Below are 25165 nucleotides of genomic sequence, written 5' to 3' on the forward strand. Positions count from 1 at the left end.
CTTGAAAATAGCCTATGATCCACATGCTAAAGGGACACATTTTGGAGTGGCAAATTTTGCTCCTCTACAAATTTAATTGACAAAATTGCTTGTGACTTTCAAAAATCATCATGGGGAAGATTGAGAATCTCCGTGGGCAAGCAGGAAGGATGAGAGAGGAAGGATGGAAGTGTTCTTCAAGTTGGGTTATGTGAGATCTGTATGAGAGATTGCTTTAGTCCCCTGCGACTCAAAAATTTAGTCTGCTTTCCTGCAGTATTTCTATCATTTGGTCAACATTGGAAGTGCAAATTCAAGCCCTCTACTCCAGGGCCTGATGAATTGTAATCACTGGGGGTAGGGCCTGGGAATTTAGCCCCTCCCACCCAGGTGATTCTCCTCCCTAAAAGTTTGAGAAGAACTGCACTAGACTAGACAAATAGGAAGGGAGGATTAAGTCAATCTGTTTTCTCTTTTTAGGAGTATGATTAACTCCTGTGTTTAGGAGTATATGCCTTGGACAATCCTAAAAATCAGGTTTCTTCTAAAGCTGGTTGTTTTCAAACTTTAGAACACTCCAGAATCACCTGAATGCTTAAATTAGGGATTGCTGGGCCCACCTTCACAGTTTACTGTACTGGCATAGGGTTCAAGAATTTGTATTTCTAATTTCTCTGCTGCTTTGGGAACCACAGTTGGATAGCCACTGCTTTGACAAGGAAGGTACATCGAGCATGGAATGGGAAGATGGGGATTCTGATTCTGGCAGGATCTTGTCACCAGCTAGTGGTTTTCTAGACCCAAGATTCTGTATTATGGGAAGGAAGTAGGGGATGAGACTATACTTCTAATATTCCTTGATTACATATTGGAAAAGGTTAGTGTTAGATAGTTGTTGGGTACCTGTTTTCTACCTGTGTGCCCCTCCTCCTCCCAAAATTGCAAAATTGTTGCTATTGGGTAATTTTAGAATCAAAATTTATACAATCACAATTATTATTAAAATTTTTTTAAACCTTTATTTATTATTGAGAGACAGAGAGACACAGAGCATGAGCAGGGAAGGGGCAGAGAAAGGGGAGACACAGAATCTGAAGCAGGCTCCAGGCTCTGAGCCGTCAGCACAGAGCCCGACGTGGGGCTCGAACTCACAAACTGCAAGATCATGACCTGAGCCGAAGTCAGATGCTTAACTGACTGAGCCACCCAGGTGCCCTACAATCACAATTATTAATACAACTAAAATTTGGGGGAGAATGATAGTACAAAATGCATGAGCTTGGAATTCAGGCTGTTCTGAGTCCTTTTTTTTTTTTTATGTTTATTTAAAAACAATTTTTTAAAATATTATTGAGAGACAGAGAGACACATGTGCATGAGCACGGGAGGGGGCAGAGAGAAGGGAAGACATAGACTCTGAAGCAGGCTCCATGCTCTGAGCTGAAAGCACAGAGCCTGATGTGGGGTTCGAACTCAGAAACTGTGAGGTGACCTGAGCCGGAGTCGGATGTTTCACCAGCTGAGCCACCCAGGCGCCCCAATGTTTATTTATTTTTGAGAGAGAGAGAGAGAGAGAGAGAGAGAGAGAGAGAGAGCAGAGGAGGGGCAGAGAGAAAGAGACACAGAATCTGAAGCAGGCTCCAGGTCTGAGCTGTTATCACAGAGCCCCATGTGGAGCTCAAACCCATGAACTGTGAGATCATGACCTGAGCCAAGGTCGGCCGTTAACCTCCTGAGCCACTCAGGTGCCTCCAGGCTGTTCTGAGTTCTGATTAATCTCTGTTCCATCAGTTGTGAGACATTGAGCAAGTTATTATTATTAGAACTATTTTATTATTAATTTTTAGTGAGCTCTACACCCAGTGTGGGGCTTGAACGCACAACCCTGACCGAGATCAAGAGTCACATGCTGTACTGACTGAGCCAGCCAGGCACCCCGAGCAAGATATTCTAACCTACCTAAACTTTTGATGTCTTATGCATGGACAATGAAATGCTGTGCACCCTAGGATTCTAGCAAATGCTTGTTCCTTTCCTTCTGTTTATGGAAGGATGTAGTTTAAAATAATTTAAACAATTTATTTCCCCAGGTTCAAAATGGTGAATGAAAATAATTGGATTGACAAAGGGGTAAAAATTATTTGGGATTAATTGTATGCAAAACACAATCTTTCATAGTATAATTTGATCAGTTAATGAGTGGTGCTCACCAGATTTTCTTAATGTAGATTCCAATTTTTTTTAACGTTTATTTATTGATTTTGAGAGAGAGAGAGTGAATGAGCAGGGGAGGGGCAGAGAGAGAGGGAGAAAGGATCCCAAGCAGGCTCAGCTCACCAGAGAGCCTCACGCAGTGACTTGGTCCCACGACCCTGAGATCATGACCTGACCAAATCAAGAGTTGGTTGCTTAACTGACTGAGCCACCCAGGCTCCCCTCATTGGTTATATTTTATAAGAAGGTTGTGATTAGAAAGTTGTTTATAAAAGTGGCTTGTAATGGCCATTTTTTTTTTTTTTCTATTTAAAATGTTGGTATAGGACTTACAGAATTTTTTGCTGGGCTTTTACCTGAATGAATTTAATTAATGGCCCTAATGCAGCTGAATGTAAGCAGATTGGTTTACACAGAGTGGTTTAAATCTGTTTAGAATATTTTTATTATGTTAGGATTTCCCATTTACCACAGATGGAATCTTAGCATATTTGAATGTGCGCTTCATCACAGAAGACAAATTACAGCTCTGGAGTCCTTCCTTGTCTGTAAAATGGGATACTTTTCTGATAATTTAATGTATAGCATTACTGTAATGAACACTTTTATAGTACTGTAAAAATACGGTTATTGCTTTACTTTCTACTTGTGCTATACAAGTCTCTTGGTGATGGAAATTTTAAGTTCTAATAGATTTACTAGTGTCTTTCTTTTAAAAGCCTGAACGTACTTTCTCCCTGTAGCGCTTGAAAGAACTGCCTGTGTGCAAACTTTTATATTCTTCAAGACCTGTGCCAGAAGTGGTGCTTGCTGCTTATGCATATGCCTGAAAGGGTGTCCGTGTAATAAACAGCAGTCCCTTAAGTGCTCACTTGGTACTTGAAGGCTTTGTCATTATTAGGAATTGTCGAGGTTGCATTGCTTGCCTTCTGTGTGAATCTACCCAGCCACTCTGGGTTATTGATTGAGGTAAGGAGCTGCCTGTGCAACTGATTTAAAATATTTCCTTTCCCTGATTTATTTAGTCACATGTTTGTGCTTTTTTTGTATTTGATCCCAAAATACCAAAATACTTCGTAATTTTGCAGGTTAAATTTCTTCTTGGTAAGATAGCTCTGAGGTTTTTGTGTGAATCACTACAGTCTGTACTTTTGTGTTGGTAACATCTGAAAGTTTGTATTTTCTCGCTACTGAACAGTCCTGAGAACAAGTTTATTGGAAGAGATTTTCACTGGAATATTAGATTAATTTCCTCGATAAGTCAGAAACTGTTATTACAGTATATTTAGCTTGGTACATAGTAGACATTTGCTAGATGTTTTTAAATTGGTAGGAAAAAATCTTAAATGTTTTTCCTTTTTAATGCAGACAATATTGCAAAGACTTAACGACAATTGTGTGAGAATTTTAAAGGACAAAACTTCAGTGTTGAATTAAGTTTAAATTTATCATTGAAGCACGTTTATCATTGAGGACCAACATGGCTGGATTAATGACCCAGAGAGTGCATTGTTTGTGGTGAAGAATTGTCATGTTACTTTTCTTTTTGGAAGTGTTGGGTGGCATAAGTAAGCTGTGTGGTATAAAAATTCGGCAGCCTTTTTTTGAAAGTTTTATACAACTCAATTATTAAAAAAAAAAAAAAAAACCAACCAAAAGTTAGTTACTTAATTTGTGTTAGATGTCCACTTGAAAAAGCAGCATATTTCTTTGTAATTCTTTTTTTTTTAAAAATGTTTGAGAGAGCCTGTGGGAGCAGGGGGAGGGCAGAGAGAGAGAAAGAGAGTGGGGTGGGGCCCGACCCCACAAACCATGAAAGTAGGACATGAGCCGAAATCAAGAGTTGGGCGCTCAACCCTCTGAGCCACCGAGCCACCCAGGCGCGCGCTCTTCTTTGTAATTCTTAACATTAAAAAATTAATAGACTTTATAGAATGTTTTAGATTTACAGAAAAATTGAGGAGTTAATAGAGTGTTCCCATATTCTGCCCCCTTTGCCCTCTTAACGTTTTGCATTAGAGTGGTACAAGGCACGCTTGTTATACTTAATTAACTAATATGAATGCAAGATGATTAACTAAAGTCCACAGTTTACATTCAGTTTTTTGTGTTTATAGTTCCGTAGGTTTTGACAGACTTGTAATGTGGTCTGTCCTTACAGTATCCTGTAGAATAGTTTCAGCTCTTTACAAGTTACCTGTGCTTCGCCTATTCATCCTCCCCTCCGTCTGAACCCCTGGCAACCACTGACCTTTTTATTGTTTCCACAGTGTTGGCTTTTGCAGAATGTCATATGGTTGGAATCGTATCACATGTAGCTTTTTCAGATTGGCTTGTTTCTCTTAGCAATGTGCATTTAAGTTTCCTCCATGTCTTTTCTTGGCTTGACCATGCATTTTTTTTGTTGTTGTTGCTGAATAATGTTCCACTGTGTGGATATACAACAGTTAATCCACTTTAACCCATTAGAGGACATCTTGGTTTCTTTCAGGTTTGGGAAATAATAAATAAAGCTGCTATTAAACATTTGTGTGTAGATTTTGTATGGACATGTTTTCAACTTACTTGGGTAAATCCCTAGGAGTGTGACTGTTGGATCCTATGACGAAAGTATGTTCAGCTTTGCAAGAAGCTGCCAGTGTCTGTCTTCTTAAAGTGGTGGTACCATTTGCGTTTCCCCCAGCAGTGAATGAGAGTTCCCGTTGCTCTGTGTGCTCATAAGCATTTGTTATTGTTGTTTTGCAGATTTTAGCCATTCTACTAGATGTGTGGTGGTGTTTCATTTTAGTTTAAAAATTTTTTTTTTTCCAACGTTTTTTTTTTTATTTATTTTTGGGACAGAGAGAGACAGAGCATGAACGGGGGAGGGGCAGAGAGAGAGGGATACACAGAATCGGAAACAGGCTCCAGGCTCCGAGCCATCAGCCCAGAGCCTGACGCGGGGCTCGAACTCACGGACCGCGAGATCGTGACCTGGCTGAAGTCGGACGCTTAACCGACTGCGCCACCCAGGCGCCCCTCATTTTAGTTTTAATTTGTCATTCCTTAAAGACATATGATATTGAGCATCTTTCCCATGTGCTTCTTTGCCATCTGTATATCTTTAGGGTGGTGTCTGGATTTTTTGCCATTTTTAAATTGAGTTGTGTTCTTATGTTGATAATTGTTACTCTTATTTAAGAGTTCTTTGTATATTTTGGATACAAATCCGGTATCAGATCAGTGTTTTGCAAATAATTTCTCCCAGTCTGTGACTTGTCTTGATTTTTTGTTTTGTTTAAATTGGCAAATGATGGTCAGGAATTGGGCTTACGATCTAGTTTAGGTAAGGGGTTAGAATTTTGTATTTCAAATATAAAATAAGTTTAGGGATGTTTATAAATAAATCACATCCTTGTCACCTACCTTTTATTTTGTGATCATAAGAGCAAATCCAGCTAATTTTGGAAATATTGGGGCAATTTCAAAGTAGAAAAAGGATACTAGTTATCTTGGGGATTAACATTTCAGTGCATTTCCTAAATTTTTCTTCTTTATCCTGTGTTACAGTTATATGTATTTCTTCATCTTGCTTTTATGTCTAATGCTTTGTCACAAAACATAGGTCATTCACCTCACTTCATTTTTTTTTATCATCTCACATCACATCATTACAAGAAGAAAGATAAGTACGATACTTAGAAACTATATTCACATAACTTTTATTACAGTATATTTTTCTGTCTTATTGTTATTAATCTTTTATTGTGCCTAATTGATAAACTTCATCATAGGTAAATATATATAGGAAAAACCATAGTGTATATGGTTTAGCACGGTCCCTGGTTTTAGGCATCCACTGGAATTCTTGGAATGTTTTCCTTGCAGTTAAGGTGGGAGACTACTGTACTTCCTTTTCATAGACTCCTGGAAGTAGAATCTGGATCAAAGATATTTTTAAAATGTATATTTTATTTATTTTGAGAGAGAGTGAGAGAGTGCAGAGCCTGACATGGGAGTTGATCCCATGAACCGTGAGGTCATGACCTGAGCCGAAATCGAGAGTTGGTTGCTTAACTGACTGAGCCGCCCAGGCGCCCCTGGATCAAAGATTTAAGACTCTGGGTGCATGTTACCTGTTTTTTTCTAGTCTGTTAATTTGTATGTTACATTAAGGAGTTTAATGATGTGTGCAGCTTAACAATTTTTTTGTGGTATCTTCTTTAAATTTAATTTTTATTTTAAAATATTGATAAGAAACTTATTTGTAATCCCAGCTCCTGAAAAGGCATTCCTATACTTTAATTGTTTATCAAAATTGTTGAAGCTTTCTTTACTTTTCCCCAAGTATAAACAGACATAGCTATGCAGACATGTCTCACTCTGAAACAGTCATGTTATATGTTACCTACAAGTTGTCTTTTCCATTTATTTCATGGACATCTTTTTAGGTGGTTATATATGTACACCTACTGCATTCTTTTTGTTTAAATTTTAGTATTTATAAATTTATGCTGCGTTCCTTTCAGTTGCTGTATAATATTCCATTTGGAATATCCTTTCTTTAACCATTTGTCCATTAGTTGAGCAAATATATGCTGAGTACCTGTCATGTACTAGTTATTAGAGATAAATATTAACAAATAGAACATACTGCAATCTGGGGCACCTGCATTGGTTAAGTCTCTGACTTCTGCTCAGATCATGATCTCCCAGTTTGTGAATTTGAGCCCCGCATAAATTAGACTCTTTGCTGATAGCTCAGAGCCTGCTTGGGATATCCTCCCCCCTCTCCCCCCTCCCCCTCCCTCCCTCCCTCCCTCTCCCTCCCTCCCTCTCTCTCCCTCTCCCTCCCTCCCTCTCCCTCCCTCTCTCTCCCTCTCTCTTCCTCTCTTTCCCTCTCTCTCCCCCCCTCCCCCTCCCTCCCGCTCTCCTTCTCTTTCCCTCCCTCTCCCTCTCTCCCTCCTCCCCCTCCCTCCCGCTCTCCTTCTCTCTCCTTCTCTTTCTCCTCCCCCACTTGTGCACACTTTCTCTCAAAATAAATAAACTTAAAAACCTATTGGAATGTAACCTCAAGGAGCTTACATGAAGTTAGAGTTTATATTTGCCTATTTATGCTCACTATTTTTACTTTTCTCCCTTTTTTGTTCTTTTATAGGATATTATATTGGATATCCTTATACATATCTTTATATCTGTGTACTTCTGGTATATTCCTAGCCATGGAATAAAGGGTACATGCTTAAAATGACTAGTTTCAGCCAACTGATGCTGTTTTTTTTCATTGTTTTTATTTTGCATTTTCCAAGCCCTTAGAATTGTGCATGTTTTCAGTATTTATTGGCCATTTGTACTACTCTGAACTGCCTCTTCTGATTCTTTGACCATTTGCCTTGTTATGTTGTCTTTTCTTACTAATTTATAAAGGATCCTGTGTGTTCTGGGTTTTTATTCTTTGTCCCAGTTAGACACTGCACATGTTTTTTCCCAGTCTGTTATTTACCTTTTATTTTTCATTTCTCTTTAATTTGGAATTTATAGAAAAGTTGTAGCATTTATATAAAGAAGTACTATGTGACCTTCAGTCATATTCTTCAAATGTTACCGTTTTACTATATTTGCTTTTCTCTTTTTATCATTTAAAAACGTACATATTTTTTCTGAGCAGTTTGAGAGTAAGTTGTAATAGATACGATGCTCCTTTACACCTAAATAGTATATATTTCCTCAAAACAATTTTTTTTCACATTAGCACACTGCAGTTAAAAACTCATGGAATTAAGGGCACCTGGGTGGCTCAGTCGGTTGAGCGTCCAACTTTGGCTCAGGTCACGGTCTCATGGCTTGTGAGTTTGAGCCCCGCGTCGGGCTCTGGGCTGACAGCTCAGAGCCTGGAGCCTGTTTCGGATTCTGTGTCTCCCTCTCTCTGCCCCTCCCCTGTTCACACTGTCTCTGTCTCTCTCAAAAATAAAACATTAAAAAAAAATCATGGAATTAATGTTGATACAGTATCTATTCTATAAGTCTTACTCACATCTCACCAGTTGTCCCTGTAATGTCCTCTAAAGGGAAGGAAAATCCAGGATTTTGCACATTGCATTCAGTTGTCATGTCTCTTCAGTCCTTTTTAGCCTGGGACAGTTTCTTATCTTTCTTTGTGTTTCATGGTATTGATACTTTTGAAGGCGAGAGAGGAGTTACTTTGTGGAAGTTCCCACATTTTGTGCTTGTGTGGTGTTTCCTCATGTGTAGATTCAGGTACCGCACTTTGGGGGGAGGAGAACCATAGAAGTGATTTCTTTTTTTTTCAGTCTCTTGTAATCAAGAGCCCCATTATTGACGATGCTTAACCTTAACCATTTGGTTGAGATGGTGTCTGCTACTTTGTCCACTGTGAGGTTACTTGTGGGAGATACCTGGTAAGTTTCCTGTGGACTTGAGAGGTTTTGAGTCTGTGATTATGGAAACAGCCTACTGTTCCTTAAACTTAACGCCCACTAGTTTTAGCATCCGTTGGTGATTCTTGCCTCTTGAATGAATTATTTTTAAAAAATTAAAAAATTGTTTTAATGTTTATTTTTTGAGAGAGAGACAGAGCACGAGTGGGGTAGGGGCAGAGAGAGAGAGGGAGACACAGAATCTGAAGCAGGTTCCAGGCTCTGAGCTGTCAGTACAGAACTTGACACGGGGCTTGAACTCACATATTGCGAGATCATGACCTGAACTGAAGAATTGAGCCACCCAGGTGCCCCTTGAACGAATTATTAATATGATTTAGCAAACGGTGATTTTCTAGTTCCATCATTATCTTCTATATTAGTTGGCTTTGTTGTAAGGGAGAGCTTTTCCTTTGGGTGTATATTTTCATATTATGAATTCATGAATTTTTAGCTTATTCAAGAGATTATAATCACTTATTTGCCATTATATCTTGGTGCTCAAATTGTATGAGATTTGTCCAGTTGATGATTAGCTTTGATTACATATACGAAAAAAAAAAAAACAACTACAAAAATACGCTAATTTTTAATGTGTTGATCTCTTTAGGCTTCTGGATTTTATAATGTATTTAGGGGAAACTCTCTTTTGCCTTAACTCTGCCTCCCTACTTTTGATCATCTCAGCCCCATGATTTTCTAACCTTTATGGCTTGCCTTCTGATCATTCCATTGTTTCTAAGCACCACACTTGGGGAGTGGCTGGGAATAGAGGGAAAAAGTTGCAGAGAACAAGGAACAGTGTAATGTTTACTGTGCGTAGCCCAAAACACAACCATTAAGGCATGGACACTTTGCTTCTGGAAATTTAACCCTTGGAAATGTATATTCTTTTTTTGTTTTTTAATTTTGTTTTTTTTTTTAACGTTTATTTATTATTGAGAGAGACACACACACAGAGCATGAGCAGGGGAGGGGCAGAGAGAGGGGGAGACACAGAATCCAGAGCAGGCCCCAGGCTCTGAGCTATCAGCACAGAGCCCAATGTGGGGCTCGAACCCATGAACCATGAGATCATGACCTGAGCTGAAGTGGGACGCTTAATGCGCTGAGCCACCCAGGCACCCCCCCCCCCTTTATATCATACCACCTTACTTATTTTCTTTATGGATGGCACTTAGGTTTTCTGGAAATGTTTGCTTATTTGTTGTTCGTTAATACTCAGTAAAATGTACAAGCTTTTTGATTTTTGGCCTTTGTCCATCTTTAGAGTTTATCCCGTCTCAAAGGCACATGTTAATGCTTTTTAGACTCAGAGCACCTTCCTTTGCCATGCCCAGGGGACTAGGCTGTATGAATTTAAGGACTTCTATGAGGGCCACGTGTATTGTTTAGCTTTGTATCCACAGAAGCTGGAATAGCAGTAGTGTACAATATGGCATCATTTCAGCAAACATTTGTGAAATGATGGATGATTTACATTTATTGTGACTGTGGTAAGCACTGGAATGACAACCTGTTGGTTTTTCACTTGAGAGTTACGGTTGAGGCTCATAGTCCAATGTGTTTTTTGTTTGCTTATTTATTTTGGGAGAGAGAGAGAGAGAGAGAGGGAGGGAGAGAGAGAGAGAGAGAGAGGATCCCAAGCAGGCTCTGCACTGTCAGCACAGAGTCTGATGTGGGGCTTGAACTCACTAACTGTGAGATCATGACATGAGCCGAAATCAAGTGTTGGTTGCTTAACTGACTGAGCCCCCCAAGCACCCCAGTCCAATATGGTTTTTAAAGAGCATATGGCATAGTTACATTATTACTGAGTAATGATACCATTGTATATGGTGTAGTACTTTGAATTTTTTGTAATGGAAGTTTTCAGTTGTGCGATGGCCAGTCTGTCTGGTTTGATGCTGTAGAAAATAACTGAAACAAAGTTTTTAAACAATCTGTGACTCTTAGAGAGTAATCCTTAAACTTGTGTCTGTGAACCACTCTGGCAGAGCAAAAGACACTTGGGCCAACATTTTGTTTGTTTTTATTTTATAGCTGATGTTTCCTTTCAGGTTCTATTTTTGACATAGAAGCTGGGTTGGTACAGGAAGACCAGGCAGCTAGCTGCCCTGACCCCGATTGAGTTGGTCTCACTTGCCAAGGAAGGAACACGTTGGGTACTTGGATAAGACCAGGGGAGAGGAATGATGTGGCTGGAGAGGTGAAGGAATGAGTGCACCTCCTTCACCCTGACGTACATGGCAAGAAGCTAACTACTGCTTAACTCTTTGCTTTGTTTTGAGTTATTTTTGGAAGAATTCATGTGGTCGAGAAAAGAATTTGAGGAAAGTTTATCCCCTCCTGAGTGCCTCACAAGGTGTGCTGGTGAGAAGGTGTATGAATGATGAATTTTATTTACCCTTTGTCCATTTTTAGAATTTGTCCCATCTCAAAGGCACGCGATTAAGTCTTGTTGAACCCTTCTGAATGCTTTCCTCTGCTGCGACCAGCAGCTAGATTCTCTGAATTCAGGGACTTCTCACGTTGTTGGTTTTTTGTTTTTGTTTTTTTTAAACCTGGTTGCCTTCCTTTTCCTAAAATGATTTAAAAAGCCCTTTACATATATGGAAGGCTCTGTGCCTGTTAATAGTCCTTTTCTGCCAGTCATTGAAAGGTAAAAGACTTAAAAAAAAAATCAAACTGTATAAATTTGTTTGAACTTGAGCATCTAACATCTATTAATTTTTTTGTTGAAGTTAATCAAGATACAATGATGGGGAGCATAAGGGAGGGACAAAATTATATGTACAAAGTGGAAACATCATGCGTTTTAATGTACAATATGTACAATTTATGTACAAAATGGAAACATCATGCGTTGTTAACATGCTGATGATTAAAAAAGAGACAGGTATTGTGTGTGTTCTTAAAAAATTTTATTTATTTATTTACAAAAATTCATTTATATATTTTGAGAGAGAGAGAGAGGGAGAGAGAGAGAGGGAGAGAGAGAGTGAGTTGGAAAGAAAGGGAGAAAAGGGGGAGGGGCAGAGAGAGAATTCCAAGCAGGCGCCACACTGTCAGCAGCTCCGGGCTGGGCTTGAACTCATGAACTGTGAGGTCATGACCTGAGCCAAAATCAAGAGACATGAAACCGACTGAGCCACCCAGGCACCCCAGGTGTTGTTTATTATACAACCACTAAAACAGAGGTGATTTTGCTGATTACATGTTTCTGTGGAATGTCATGGTAACTCCATTTGGCAGGTAGGAAAAACGCACACAAAAGCAATTTAATTTATCCAACGTTAAATAGAAAGTTAGAAAATTAGAAGAATCCTATAGATTTTCTTTTTTTTATTTAAAAAAAAAAAATTTTTTTTTTTTTAACGTTTATTTATTTTTGAGACAGAGACAGAGCATGAACGGGGGAGGAGCAGAGAGAGAGGGAGACACAGAATCCGAAGCGGGCTCCAGGCTCTGGGCCATCAGCCCAGACCCCGACGCGGGGCTCGAACTCACGGACCGTGAGATCGTGACCTGAGCTGAAGTCGGACGCTCAACCGACTGAGCCACCCAGGCGCCCCTCCTATAGATTTTCTTACGCTACCTAATATTTTATCCAGTTAGTTGAGATGTATATAGAACCTCAAAGAGGACTGACAAAGTACTTAGTATAGTTTCCTAACAGTACATAGTAACTGCTCAATTAAATCTTGGCATATAATTATTCAGGGAGAGGATTTGTTCTAGTTACTGGCAATGTTTATTTTGATGATACTTGTTTTTTGAGCATAGAAACTCTGATACTTGTATTAATGTTGGTGAGAGGAAAATTAATTGAATTTCAGCACAAAACTTTAGCAGGTATTTTGCAGTATAGACTTTTGTTTTGGATTTATACTTTCTTGACTTTAGGCTACCCTGGGTTTTAACAAAAAAAATTTTTTTTAACGTTTTATTTTTATTATTGAGAGACAGAGAGATACAGAGCATGAGCAGGGGAGGGTAGAGAGAGGGGGAGACACAGAATCCGAAGCAGGCTCCAGGCTCCGAGCTGTCAGCACAGAGCCCGACACAGGGCTCAAACTCACAAACTGAGACCATGACCTGAGCCAAAGTCGGTCGCCCAACCAAATGAGCCACCCAGGCACCCCGGCTACCCTTGGTTTTTAGATGGGAGAAATTGAATCTCTGAATCTGTCTTCTTCAGGGGCCTGTCTCTTCCTTTGTAGGCTATTTTGCATAGAGGTCTTATTGTATTAATACTAAATTTACTTCAGTATTTGGTAGTAGATGATTTGTATAGTATTAGGAGTGACATGTTTTAATATGTTGTTGCAGTGAGGATATATTTTTATTTTGAATTTTTATTTATGTATTTGTTTTTTGAAGATTTTATTTTTAAGTAATCTCTACACCCAACTTGAGGCTCGAACTTACAATCCTGAGAGCAAGAGTTCCATGATCCACTGACAGCGCCAGCCAGGCACCCGGAGGATATTTTTGATATAATTCTGACGTGAACATTATATAATGATTAAATTTCTGCTTTTAAATATTAATGGCTGGAAATATTTTAATCTTTATATGCCAGGAATTCTGGGATCTTCATGTTGCCCCCTTCTTATACAGCTGCTAGTGGAGATGGAAGTTTATCTCAGCGTTAATGAATGCCATCACCCATTCCCTTCCCCCAGTCCTTACTCTGGAGCCTAGTTTGCCTGCAGCTGCAATGGTAGGCATCTTTCAGGAAGTGACCTTGGCTCGTATTAATCAAATTCAGGACACACAGAAAAGCTTCTTGCCAACATGCTGACTTGATGTAAAATTTTATCGCGTCCATTTCCTTTCAAAATGAGGCCGTCTTGTAAAAAGAAGATATACAGAAGACTCCTCTAATTTAATGTATAAAAGACGCTTCTGCAGGCCATGTTAAAAAAAAACTACTGGATTTTAAATGTGTAGATTTTTTTATTGGCAAATATGCATAAACGTCATGAAGGCTTAGGAGTTGTTACTAGAAAATTAACTTGTTTTAATGCTAAATTAAAAAACTTTATCTGTATCAAGTTTCTTTATTTACTGATTCAACAACTGACATTAAATTGCTATGGAAACTTTATACACTCTGGATTTATTTTGAATTTCTTTAGCAACAGTTATATATAAAGTAAGGCACTTTTGTATATTAGTTACCTTCGGATGTTCAGAAATGACTAGTTTCTTAATTTTGCTAGCTTGGGTAAGAAAATGAGTATGTTACGTGAAATCATTTTCTTAGGCAGTGGTAGTGGCTACAGGGGCTTCTAAATAGAAGTTTAAAATTTTAAAGCCAGTAAGACTGCTAAAATCTGACTGCCATGTATTAATGAAAAATATTGCTAACTACCGATTCACACATCTGCTTATTTAGGATTTAACAGATCATTCTGATAGAGTAGTTAACATAGCTGTTTCACTTTTATCATGTAATGCTTCAAAGAAATCTCATTCTTAAATGTAGGATAATTAAGGTGTGTATGGGTACAGATCTTCATTTTACCCTTGCTTAATGTTAAATATAGAATGTTGAAAATAGTATTTAATGGATTAGTTTAGTGATGTTTACTGCATTTGTAGATTTACATAAAATGAATGAATGAATGGATGAATGAATTAGGGAGCAGTTGTGTGTATTGCCAAAGAGATCACCCTTGAGTTTATTGTATGAAAGATCACTCCTTGGTACTAAAGTGTTAGGAGAGGTGAAATATGGGAAAAGAAAGCTTTAAACCTTAGGAGCTATACCTGCATTTTGCTGGGTGCAGAGTATGAAAAGGACAGGCGTGTTGCATGTGTATATGAATGATTTGGAGAAGAGGTGGGGAATTTATGTCGATAAAAAATTGGGATGTAGATAAATACTTAAGTGTCTTAATTATCTGAGTTATTTTTAAGGCATTATTGGAAACACAACCAATGTCTTTCATCATATTAAATTGTTCTTAGAATTGCAGCCTCTTGGAGATAAATCTTTCTCCTTAACCTGCCTAAGTTCACTCTTTGCCTTGATTTGATACTAGCATTAATGATTAGTTTGTTAGATATTACAGGATACAGAAACTGGTTTCAAGGAGAAAGATAATTGCTTGATCATTTCTTCCCTCACATACCTGCTTAAAATACATGGTCTTAAGTGAAATTGTCACCTTGAACTTAAAAAATGTTCTTTGCCTTCTCCCACTCCTTCCCCCCTCGAAAAAGAAGAAGAAAAAATGAGAAAGAAAAGCCTACCAGGAAAGGAATATATGCAGTTCCGGTAGCCAATGAGTTAATGTTCATTTGCAGCCTGAGGGGTCAGCGTACAGTGTCTGTTTTCTGATTGGCTGCTAAGAGGTGAAATTGAAACCACTGTAAACTTTTGACCCTGTAGCAATTCTTGTGGAACGCCTTCCACTGGTGGAGCCCAGAGCTTCGCTCAGCTCTCCACCCAACCCTCCCACCCCCTTTCCTGTATTTATTTTGTGTGATCGTGCAGTGCTGCATGCAGTGTTTCCAAGAGAGGGGAGAGGGAGGCAGCACGAGCACCGGCAGGCGACTTGCTTGCATGGCTGTGTTAGTAACCACGTTGGCGCTAACTGCAGCTCGGCCAAAGATACCGGGGCTTGTTAATAAACTGGGCTGCCAACTGGAGTTTTTAGTTTTCCCCTTCACCTCAAGGTAATTTTAAAAATGCAGAAGGGTTGTATTTACTGCCAATGCTTATCTGTGGATAGCACCATTGTGTAAGCAGAATTTTCTAGATATGTTGAGTTAAAAATACCTTTCATTTTTAGCAACCTGTATGTATACCCCATTAAAATTTCCTATGTCTCCTGTACTTTTTCCACAAACGGCTAACATTTTACAATTTTTTTTCTTCTTTGCCTTTGTCTTCTATTATAAAGAAAAGGCATTTTGGTTATGATAACTGTGGAAAATAATTATAGAAGTTATCTTTACATTTGAATTTCATTAATTCTCTCTCTGCTGAAGTAAATGGTTTTGGGTTTGTCTTGTTTTGCATTAAAATAGTGCTTTACAGTTACCATAGCAGTCCTCTGAAAAAGGCAAGGTAGTTCATTCTCATATTCTCATTGGCGGGGGCCTCTCGGTGGCTCAGTCATTTGTGGCCGACTCTTGACCTCGGCTCAGGTCATGATCTCATGGTTCGAGAGTTTGAGCCCCATATCGGGCTCTGTGCCGACAGCTCAGAGCCTGGAGCCTGCTTCGGATTCTGTGCCTCCCTCTCTTCCCCTCCCCTCCCTTGCTTGTGCCCCCCCCCCCCCCCCCCCAATTTAAACATACCACTAGTGGCATTCTACACCTGCTTCTCCTTTTCTGATTAGTTGCAGGTACCATGTTTTGCTCATGCTTCTGCAGGCCAGTGTAACGCCTGGCCTCTCCTAGGTACACAGGAAACATTCGGTTGATTTAAATGTCTCACAGAAGGTCACCTCAAGTAGCTGGACTTCCAAAACATAGGTTTTCTGAAAGCAAGGCTTCTGTTTTCACTGCATCATTTAAATTTTCATATTGACTCCATATAGAACTAAACATTTATTGCAACTTACTAAATGACGATGTAGAATAAATTATTATAAATCAGCTTAGTCCTTTCTAGTTTATAGCATGAGATTAGTAATACATGTTAACCCTGTCTTACTTTACTAGATGTGTAATTAGAAATAATCCCCCCCTTCTCCGTGTCAAAAAGACTTTGGTATTTAAAAAAGTTTGTCATCAATATATTACTGGTGTGCACTTGGGTAGCAAATACATTTTACTTATTATTTACTAGAACACATAATAATGGATAAGTAATGGTAAGGAAAAAATTTTTTAAACTGAGTTAAGTTTATATAGCTGCAAAAAAAGTGGCACTTTTATAAATAATTTTAAATTTCCATTTGATTTTTAACTTACATTTGGTTTTTTTCTTTTCAGTATAGCTACAAATTTGTTGCAATTGACTGCTGCAAGTAAAATCTGTTGTTACAGTTTTGAAAAATGATATATTATTTTTTTGAGACTATTATAAATAATCTCAACTTCAAGAGAATGTTTTATTTATACCAATATCATGTAAACTTTAACCTGAAATTGATGGGTAAATTTATTCCGTAGTGCTTTGGAGAGGAGTGGGCAACAGCTGACTTGACCAAAGATGGTGATTCCCCATCTCTAGGATTTTTAGGGAAATGAGAGAATCCCTCAGAGCACTACCCACAGTAGCATGGCAGGAACAATGAGTTTAATATGATGAATAGCAGAATCCTTGCCCCCTTCCATTTTCAACAGCAAAAGAAGAGTCATGTTCATGGTATTCAGTGGCTTCTTTTTGTACTACTGATGTTGCCAAGCATCAGCATTATATAGTTTGGGTTTTCTTCTGTCAACACCCCTCCCCCAGTTTGATTCTTTGTTCTGGCCTGGAGGCACGTCTTCTCAGACAAGCTATTAACAAAGCTCAGTTTAATTTTTTTTTCTTCCCCATTAGATTTCAAGTGATGCAGGTTTTGATAATGTGGAGCCCATCAATCACATTTTTCGTTAATTCTAGTAGAAAAATTAACCTGCATCTCCCCATATTTAGTATTTTGGGGACACGTCACTTAGTTTTTGTCAGTGTGATTTGACTTGTGTTTGTGATAGACTGAAGTCCAAATTATGAAAAAATTATGCTTATTTTTGTTGAAGGTAAAAAATACAGTCCCAAGAAATCTGCTGGGACTGTTGCCTTTGCAGAACCTTGGTTGTAGACAGGTTAACTGCAGCGTTCCCAGGTTCTATACTTTATAGGATCTAGTGTATAGCACTTTTTATTTACTTATTTTTTAAAGTTTTATTTATTTACTTTTTTAGTAATCTTTATACTCTACGTGGGGCTCGAACTCAGAGCCACGAGATCGAGTCACATGCGCTTCTGACTGAGCCAGCCCGGCACCCCTGTTGTATAGTACTTTTTAGCCTGTCTACTCCTGCAGGGTCCTGGTAGGCAAGCCAGTCGTTTGTCTGTGAGTTTCTGGGGACCACTCTAGCCCAACTGCACACTTCTTGGGAGGGGAAATTTTGTGGATAGTGTTTCTTTGGATCCCGGGGGTTATGGGTTAGAGTAGTGTGGGTCCACACTCCTTTGGGTGTCCCCACCAGCAGTGGAACACTTGTGTTCATGTAGGCTCTCTTGCCAACTGTCCGTACTAGGGAGCAGTACTCGTTTCCTGGGCCAGTCATTATGGTACCATGTACGTTCTGACTCAAATTCCTTTTCCTCCCCACTCATCCTGCTCTGTAGATGCTAACCCTACCCCACGACCTTCCTCCTTCCCCTGGAAAAAGGAGCAAAAACAAAAGAACCATTGCTGAAATGAAACTTGATTTAAAACCAGGCCAGAAAACCTTGGGCTTTCTTAATAGAAGCTCTGCCTTCCTTTCACCCTTCACCTTCTTCTAATTAAATTAGATATCATAAAAATTCAGGTACTAAAACATTGAATTCATTTAGACACTAAAACTAATGATTGTATTTTCTCCCAGTTTTTATTTCAATGTGCTTGGATTTTTTTGTCTTCTCTTTTTGAGAGAGAGGAGAGCAGGGAAAGGGAGGGGGACGCTTAACCAACCGAACCACCCAGGTGCCCCTGTGCTTTGATACTCTTAAATCAGATGTCAGATAGTCTTTTGTTGGCTAATAATCGTTTTTATTTATTGAGCATTTATGCATCAGGTACTGGTAAGTAATTTAAGCATTTCACTTAATGTTCACAAGTGCCTTAATAGGTGTGATCCCCATTTTATAATGAGAAATCTAAGGCTCAAAGCAGTCTTCAGGTTGAGGGGTGCCTGGGTAGCTCCATCGGTTAAGTGTCTAATTCTTGGTTTTGGCTTGGGTCATGATCACGCGGTTTCGTGGGTCCGAGCCCCCACATTGGGCTCTGTGCTAGCAGCGTGGAACCTGCTTGGGACTCTCTCTCTCTGTGTCCCTCTCTTGCTGCCCCTCCCCTACTCCTGCTATCTCTGTCTCTTTCAAAAATAAATAAACTTAAAATTTTTTTTAAAAAAAATCTTTAAAAAAAGCCTTCAAGTTGAATATCTAGGTCGTAAGTGAAAGCTGGGCATTAAGTCTAGATCTGGTGTACTCCAACCTTCCACTCTTCAAACCATTATGCTAACAAGTAGTTATATTATCGTGGATTGAAGATGTTTTCCAAGAACCAACTCTCTTTTGACATCTCCGTTATAAGCCAGAGACTATACTGTAATGAGAAATACATATGTTAGTAGATATAATAGCTCTTTTTTAGACTTTAATTGCATGGCATTGATATGCTTACCTGTATTTTCCTCCTTTTCGTTTGTGAACATATGATGTGCTTCCTTCTCACTCCTCAATTTTCTCACCTTTAAATTGGGTTTCAGAAGCGCAACAGACCCTTCGCATGATGCAGATAGGTTCTGGTTGATTGTCCCTCTCTACTCCACGTGGATTGGCCAAGGCTGTGATATGGAACTTGTATATACATAATTTTTTCTTCACCCCTTTCCAACAGACCTGCAAATTCCAGCATGAATGCAATGAACTTTGGGGCATAATTAGGGCTATTGTCTTGATATATACACCTCTAGAGTTGGTGGTAATCAGATTGTTGCTGTATTGTTACATTTGGAAGTTTGTAAGTGAAGGTGAATGTTTTTTTTATTGGCTTACTTTTTTGTTGCATCATAGCCTGCTCTGTATTTCCTCAAGTACAGAGAAGCTGTTTATATGTTCAGGTATTCTATTGCAGATTATTTTGAAGAACTCCTCATTTTCCTTTCCCATTTAAAACTATGTCTTGTTGGTGGCCCAAATGCAGTCTTTACTAGAAGAGGGGGAAAACATCCATGGTTTTTCTCTCCTTTTTTTCTTCATTGCTTGCTTGCTTGCTTGCTTGCTTTATGCATCCATCCACCCACCTATCTGGTAGGTATTTCTGTCTTTGGACTCGGGTATTTAAGCATTCGCTTCTGCCAAGATATCAGTATTGTTTTTAATTGCTAATTGTTGAGTATTTCTTTTGGACAGGAGTTGGTTTCCTCATCTCCTGTTTTGCATTATTCATGTTTACAAACTGTGACACGGTATATTGTATATGCTACACCGGACTTCGTAAGCAGAAGTAGTATTGTGTGGCAAAATAAGGCATCACCTCAGATTCCTAGGAGGACTTGTACTTGATAGCATGCTTTGTTTTTGCTTATTTCATGTATGTCCAGAGAAGGGAATGATGGGAAAGGTTAATTTGTGTGTGACTAATAATACTACTTACATGAAGAAAGGGCAATAAAATTCAACATCCCCTCCCCCTTTTTTTGTTCTCAGGATCAAAATACTTGCTGAACAGTGGAGTCAGAGACCAATAAAAATAAGCTCCTACTTGAACGTCATTTGACTGGTTAGCCAGGTAATTCAGTTTTACTTTGACTCAATCCTTTGTAATTTTGTCTTTATCCTCTGAAGATACCCATTTCCTTTCATTTATTATTTAATCTTAAACTCGTGTTACATGTTTTTATCTTTAACGATAGTATGAGTTGACTGAATGGTCTTAAAATGAGCGAGTGAGTATATGTGTATATTCATATATATATGTGTATATATACAAACGTAACTTTTTTAGGGAGGCAGGGAACTATGTGTTATGGTTCAACATGCCCACTTTCCCTTCTGTGTGTATATTTCGATGGTGTGTGTTCAAAATCTGAATAAATTCCACTTATTTTTAATATTTCACCTTGTGAGGACTAGTTTCCCCAGTTTGCGTGTGCTGACATATAATAACTCTTTTCCTAACTCCTGTTGCACTAGAATAGGAGAAATGAGAATAGAAAAAGTTGTCTGATAGCCAAGAAAGCAGTTATGCTTTGCTTAGCTAGTTACATTTCTTTTTGTTAGTAATACCATCATTCTTATGGTTAGCTCCGCTTGAAATCTGAGTCATCTTTGGCTCCTCCCTGCCCCCAACCTGATACATTTAGTAATTTAGTAAACGCGCGATGTCTGGTGTTCTATTTTCATGTCTTCTGTACTTGTGCCACTTTCTGCTAGTATCTTAACTTCCCAGGCCAAGACCCCGTAATTTCAGGCTTGTATTTGTTCACATGTCTCTTTATTCCCTCTTATCTACTGTTTCTAGCACTTGAAATTTTGCTTACACAATTTCCTTACGTATGTCCCTTTTAATTAAGTCTCTGCTATGCTCTAAGCTTTGTGCTGCCATTCCCTGGCTTACGGAAAGAAAAGTACAAACTCCCTTCGCTGACATTTGAAACAGTTCTTTATCTGGGAATCTAGCTAAGCCTCCATCCAGTCTCTGCTCTTGCTATTTCCCCACAAAATCCTTTCATCAATTATGATATATATACATTATATTCTGAATATAGTAGATAACTATCTCCGTAGTATTTATGTTAAAAAAAACCCCTTTTATTTGGAAGTTATTCTAGTAACTTCTGTAAGTTGGAAATTGAGTATAAAAGGACATCTAAATATCCTCTAGCCACATTTGCTCACTTGTTTATTATTTGCATCTGTGTGTGCTGTCACTCCTTCCCACTCTCTCTACTCATGTAGAGTTCTTTTTTTTCAACGTTTTTTTTTTTTTTTTTAAATTTATTTTTGGGACAGAGAGAGAGAGAGCATGAACAGGGGAGGGGCAGAGAGAGCTTTTTTGAATTATTTGAGGGGAAGTTACATATATTGAGCTTCTTTCTGCTAACACTTTGGTATTTCCTAAGAATAGGGTCATTCTCTTATATAACTATTGTATAACTTATCAACTTTGTAAATGGACGTTGACACAAATGTATGGTCTGTCTTCCAGTCTGATCAGTTGACCTTAATAAAGTCTGTTAACAGCATTTCCCTTGCTTCCTGTACAGAATCCAATCTGGGGTCAGGTGTTGTACATAGTTATTATTTCTCTTTAGCCTCCTTTTTCCTGGAATCTTTCTATAGCCTTTCTTTGTCTTTTATGACATTGACATTTTTGAAGAACACAACCCTTCCCCCTTTTAATAGAATAGTCTTCATTTTATGTTTGTCGGCAGTTGCCTTGTGATTAGATTGAGGCTATGCGTTCTTGGCTGGAATACTGTATAGGTGATGTGATATCCTGAGAAAGATGCACAACTTTTGGAGGCACATGATGTCTTTTGCCCCTTATTCTGATGTTAATATTGATTACTTGGCCAAGATGTTGCCAGATTTCTCCACTGTATAGTTTATTTTCCTTCTTTTGCAAGCAATAAGCATTTTATGGGGAGACAGTGCAAGTATGTTTCTCATCACAGTTTGCCCTAGATTTAGCATTCATTGATGATTCTTATCTGATCGAATTTTTCACTGTGTTCCAAAATGGTTATTTTCTGATTCCAGTATTCCCTTCCTACCACCAGTCAGCTCTTGACATTAATGTGTAATCACAAGCCCTGTATATCAGTTTGGACTCATGGATTCCTAGGTTTTGAATTGGTAAATTCATTACCTAATTATTTTGGTTCTCCAGTTGTCCTAGGTTTGGAAAGTGGAACTCTTTTAATCAATCTCTGTGTCCTTGTGGGGAATAGTATTAGAGAGCTAGTAAAATACGCATGTTTATACACACATACCTGTATACATAAACATATTTGCACATAAACACATTCATTGTAACATGCATATACATGGGTTAGAAATCGTGACTTTACATCAGTATGTCCAGCTTCACTACCTCTCTACAGGGCTCTTTCTTTGCACTTATCTTTTCACATTTTTATGTCCCTTTTTTATGCCATGAGAACCTTGGCTCCCAACATTGTCGGTGCCTTTACTCATTCGCTCTGTCCTACATACTACATCTAAAATACTTTCAGGGGCGCCTGGGTGGCTCAGTCGGTTGAGCACCTGACTTCAGCTCAGGTCATGATCTTGCGGTCCATGAGTTCGAGCCCCGCGTCGGGCTCTGTGATGACAGCTCAGAGCCTGGAGCCTGTTTCGGATTCTGTGTCTCCCTCTCTCTCTGACCCTCCCCCATTCATGCTCTGTCTCTCCCTGTCTCAAAAATAAACAAACATTAAAAAAAAAAAATTTAAAAAAAAATAATAAAATACTTTCAGAATTACTTTGCCCATTTCACCACAATAAACAAACTTCCTTCATGTGAGCGGGCAGTTTATATGTAGTTCTTCACTTGCTCATAACCCTCTTGCCCAAGACTGAGAATAAATAAATAAATACTGTATTCTTTTTTTTTTTTTTTTTTTAATTTTTTTTTTTTTTTTCCAACGGTTTTTATTTATTTTTGGGACAGAGAGAGACAGAGCATGAACGGGGAAGGGGCAGAGAGAGAGGGAGACACACAGAATTGGAAACAGGCTCCAGGCTCCGAGCCATCAGCCCAGAGCCTGACGCGGGGCTCGAACTCACAGACCGCGAGATCGTGACCTGGCTGAAGTCGGACGCTTAACCAACTGCGCCACCCAGGCGCCCCAATAAATACTGTATTCTTAAATTGCTTGAATCAGCCCTCCTTTCTCCCTCCCCTCCCCTCTCCTCCCCTCCCCTCCCCTCCCTACTTTTACTTCCTGCTCTTTCTTTCTGCATAAGGTAGTTACGGTATTCGTTCGAAATAAAATCAGGTTCATTTATTTGTTTGAGTTTCAGGGTTTTGTTAATGCTCATTCTCATTCTCATTCTGATTGTCTATTATTTTTATTTTTCCTTTACTTTTACTTATGCTTTTTAATATTTCACCTTGTGGGGACTAGTTATAATATACTAGCAGAAGTATATTTATACTTCTGTCTGTCTGTCTGTCTGTCTGTCTGTTTCTCTCTCTCTAATTAGGCCTCACACACAGTGCGGAGCCCAATGTGGACTTAACTCACAACCCTGAGATCAAGACCTGAGCTGAGATCAAGAGTCCGATGCTTAGTTGATGGAGCCACCCAGGCACTCCTGATGGGATTTATTTTTTGAATTTGTAGAAAATGAACATGGTTTCAAAAGTTAAAATTATACAGAAGATACACTTCCCTTCTGTATTTTTTCCATCCCATTTCCCTCATTTCTCATAGGTAACCAACCTCACTGTTTTGAGTTCAGCCTTCCCTGCATTTCTTTTGGTAATCACCAGCAGATACATGTTATTTTCTTTTTACTTTTTTTACACAAAAATTGTAGCATGTTGCATATACTGTTTTGTGCTTTGCTGTATTTTTTTTTTTTTTTTTAATTTAAACAGGATAAAATAAAATTTAATAGGCATACATACTGGGAATCCACACAGACGTAGAATTCTGTGTATTTTGCTGTTTTCATTTATTAATATCTCCTGGAAATAGGCCATATCACATCAAAGGGATCTTTCCCATTCATTTGTAAAAATCGTGGTAAAATTTAGGGATGCCTGGCTGGCTCAGTTGGTGGAGTGTGCAACTCTCTTTTTTTTTTTTTTTTTTTGAAGTTCATTTATTTTGATCAAGAGAGCATGTACTCACATGCAGGGGAGGGGCAGAGAGAGAGAGAGAGGGTGAGAGAGAATGCCAAGCAGACTCCCCACTGTCAGAGCCCTTGACAGATTGACACGGGGCTCAATTTCACACCGTGAGATCGTGACCTGAGCTGAAATCAAAAGCTGGCTGCTTAACCAACTGAGTCACCCAAGTGCCCCAGTGCACCTCTTGATCTTAGCGTTGTGAGTTCAAGCCCCATGTTAGGCCTAGAGCTTACTTAAAAAAGTGGTTAAATGTATATAAAACTTAAAATAGCCATTTAATGCATTAAATACATTCACATTCTTTTGTGACCATCACGCCATTCACTTCCAGAACATTTTTCATCTTTCTAGAATGAAACTCTATACTCTTTAGAGTGATAATTCCTTCTCCCTCCCCCAGCCCCTGTCTCATCTATTTTTTACATAGTTTTCATTACATGCATATTGCATAGTTTATTTAGCAGCATCCTATGTATAGGTATATAGGTTGTTTCCAGTATTTTGTGATGAAAATAATGCTGTAGCGGGTAACTTTGTGAATATACATTTTTGTGTTTTGGGAATGTACCTTCATGATTGATGAGTTCTTAGAGGTGAGACTACTGGGTTAAAGGGTAAATGTGTATGTTGTTTTTGTTAGATATCATTAAATCACAGTGAGTCCATAAGGATTACACCATTGTAAATTCCAACCAGCAGGGTGGGAGAGCCTATTGTGTTTCTCCATAGTCACACTGTAAAAGCTCTTTCACTTCACAGGGTATATTTTTTAGATGCATCCACATCAATGCATGTATCAGTAGTTTTTTTAAATTTCTGAGGGGGCGCCTGGGTGGCGCAGTCGGTTAAGCGTCCGACTTCAGCCAGGTCACGATCTCACGGTCCGTGAGTTCGAGCCCCGCGTCAGGCTCTGGGCCGATGGCTCGGAGCCTGGAGCCTGTTTCCAATTCTGTGTCTCCCTCTCTCTGCCCCTCCCCCGTTCATGCTCTGTCTCTCTCTGTCCCAAAAATAAATAAAAAAAAAAAAAAA

General features: G+C 38.9%; 1 protein-coding gene across 1 annotated transcript in view; it reads left to right on the forward strand.

Annotated features, from left to right (window-relative positions):
- Nucleotides 1-25165, forward strand: part of NCOA3 (nuclear receptor coactivator 3) — a 143570-nt gene that overhangs the window by 53913 nt on the left and 64492 nt on the right. Inside the window, exon 2 of the mRNA XM_058685880.1 lies at nucleotides 19981-20062. The gene's annotated coding sequence lies outside the window, so the exon portion shown is untranslated. The remainder of the gene's footprint in view (nucleotides 1-19980; nucleotides 20063-25165) is intronic.

The sequence above is a fragment of the Neofelis nebulosa genome, chromosome 9 (assembly GCF_028018385.1).
Source record: "Neofelis nebulosa isolate mNeoNeb1 chromosome 9, mNeoNeb1.pri, whole genome shotgun sequence".
Taxonomy (NCBI): Eukaryota; Metazoa; Chordata; class Mammalia; order Carnivora; family Felidae; genus Neofelis; species Neofelis nebulosa.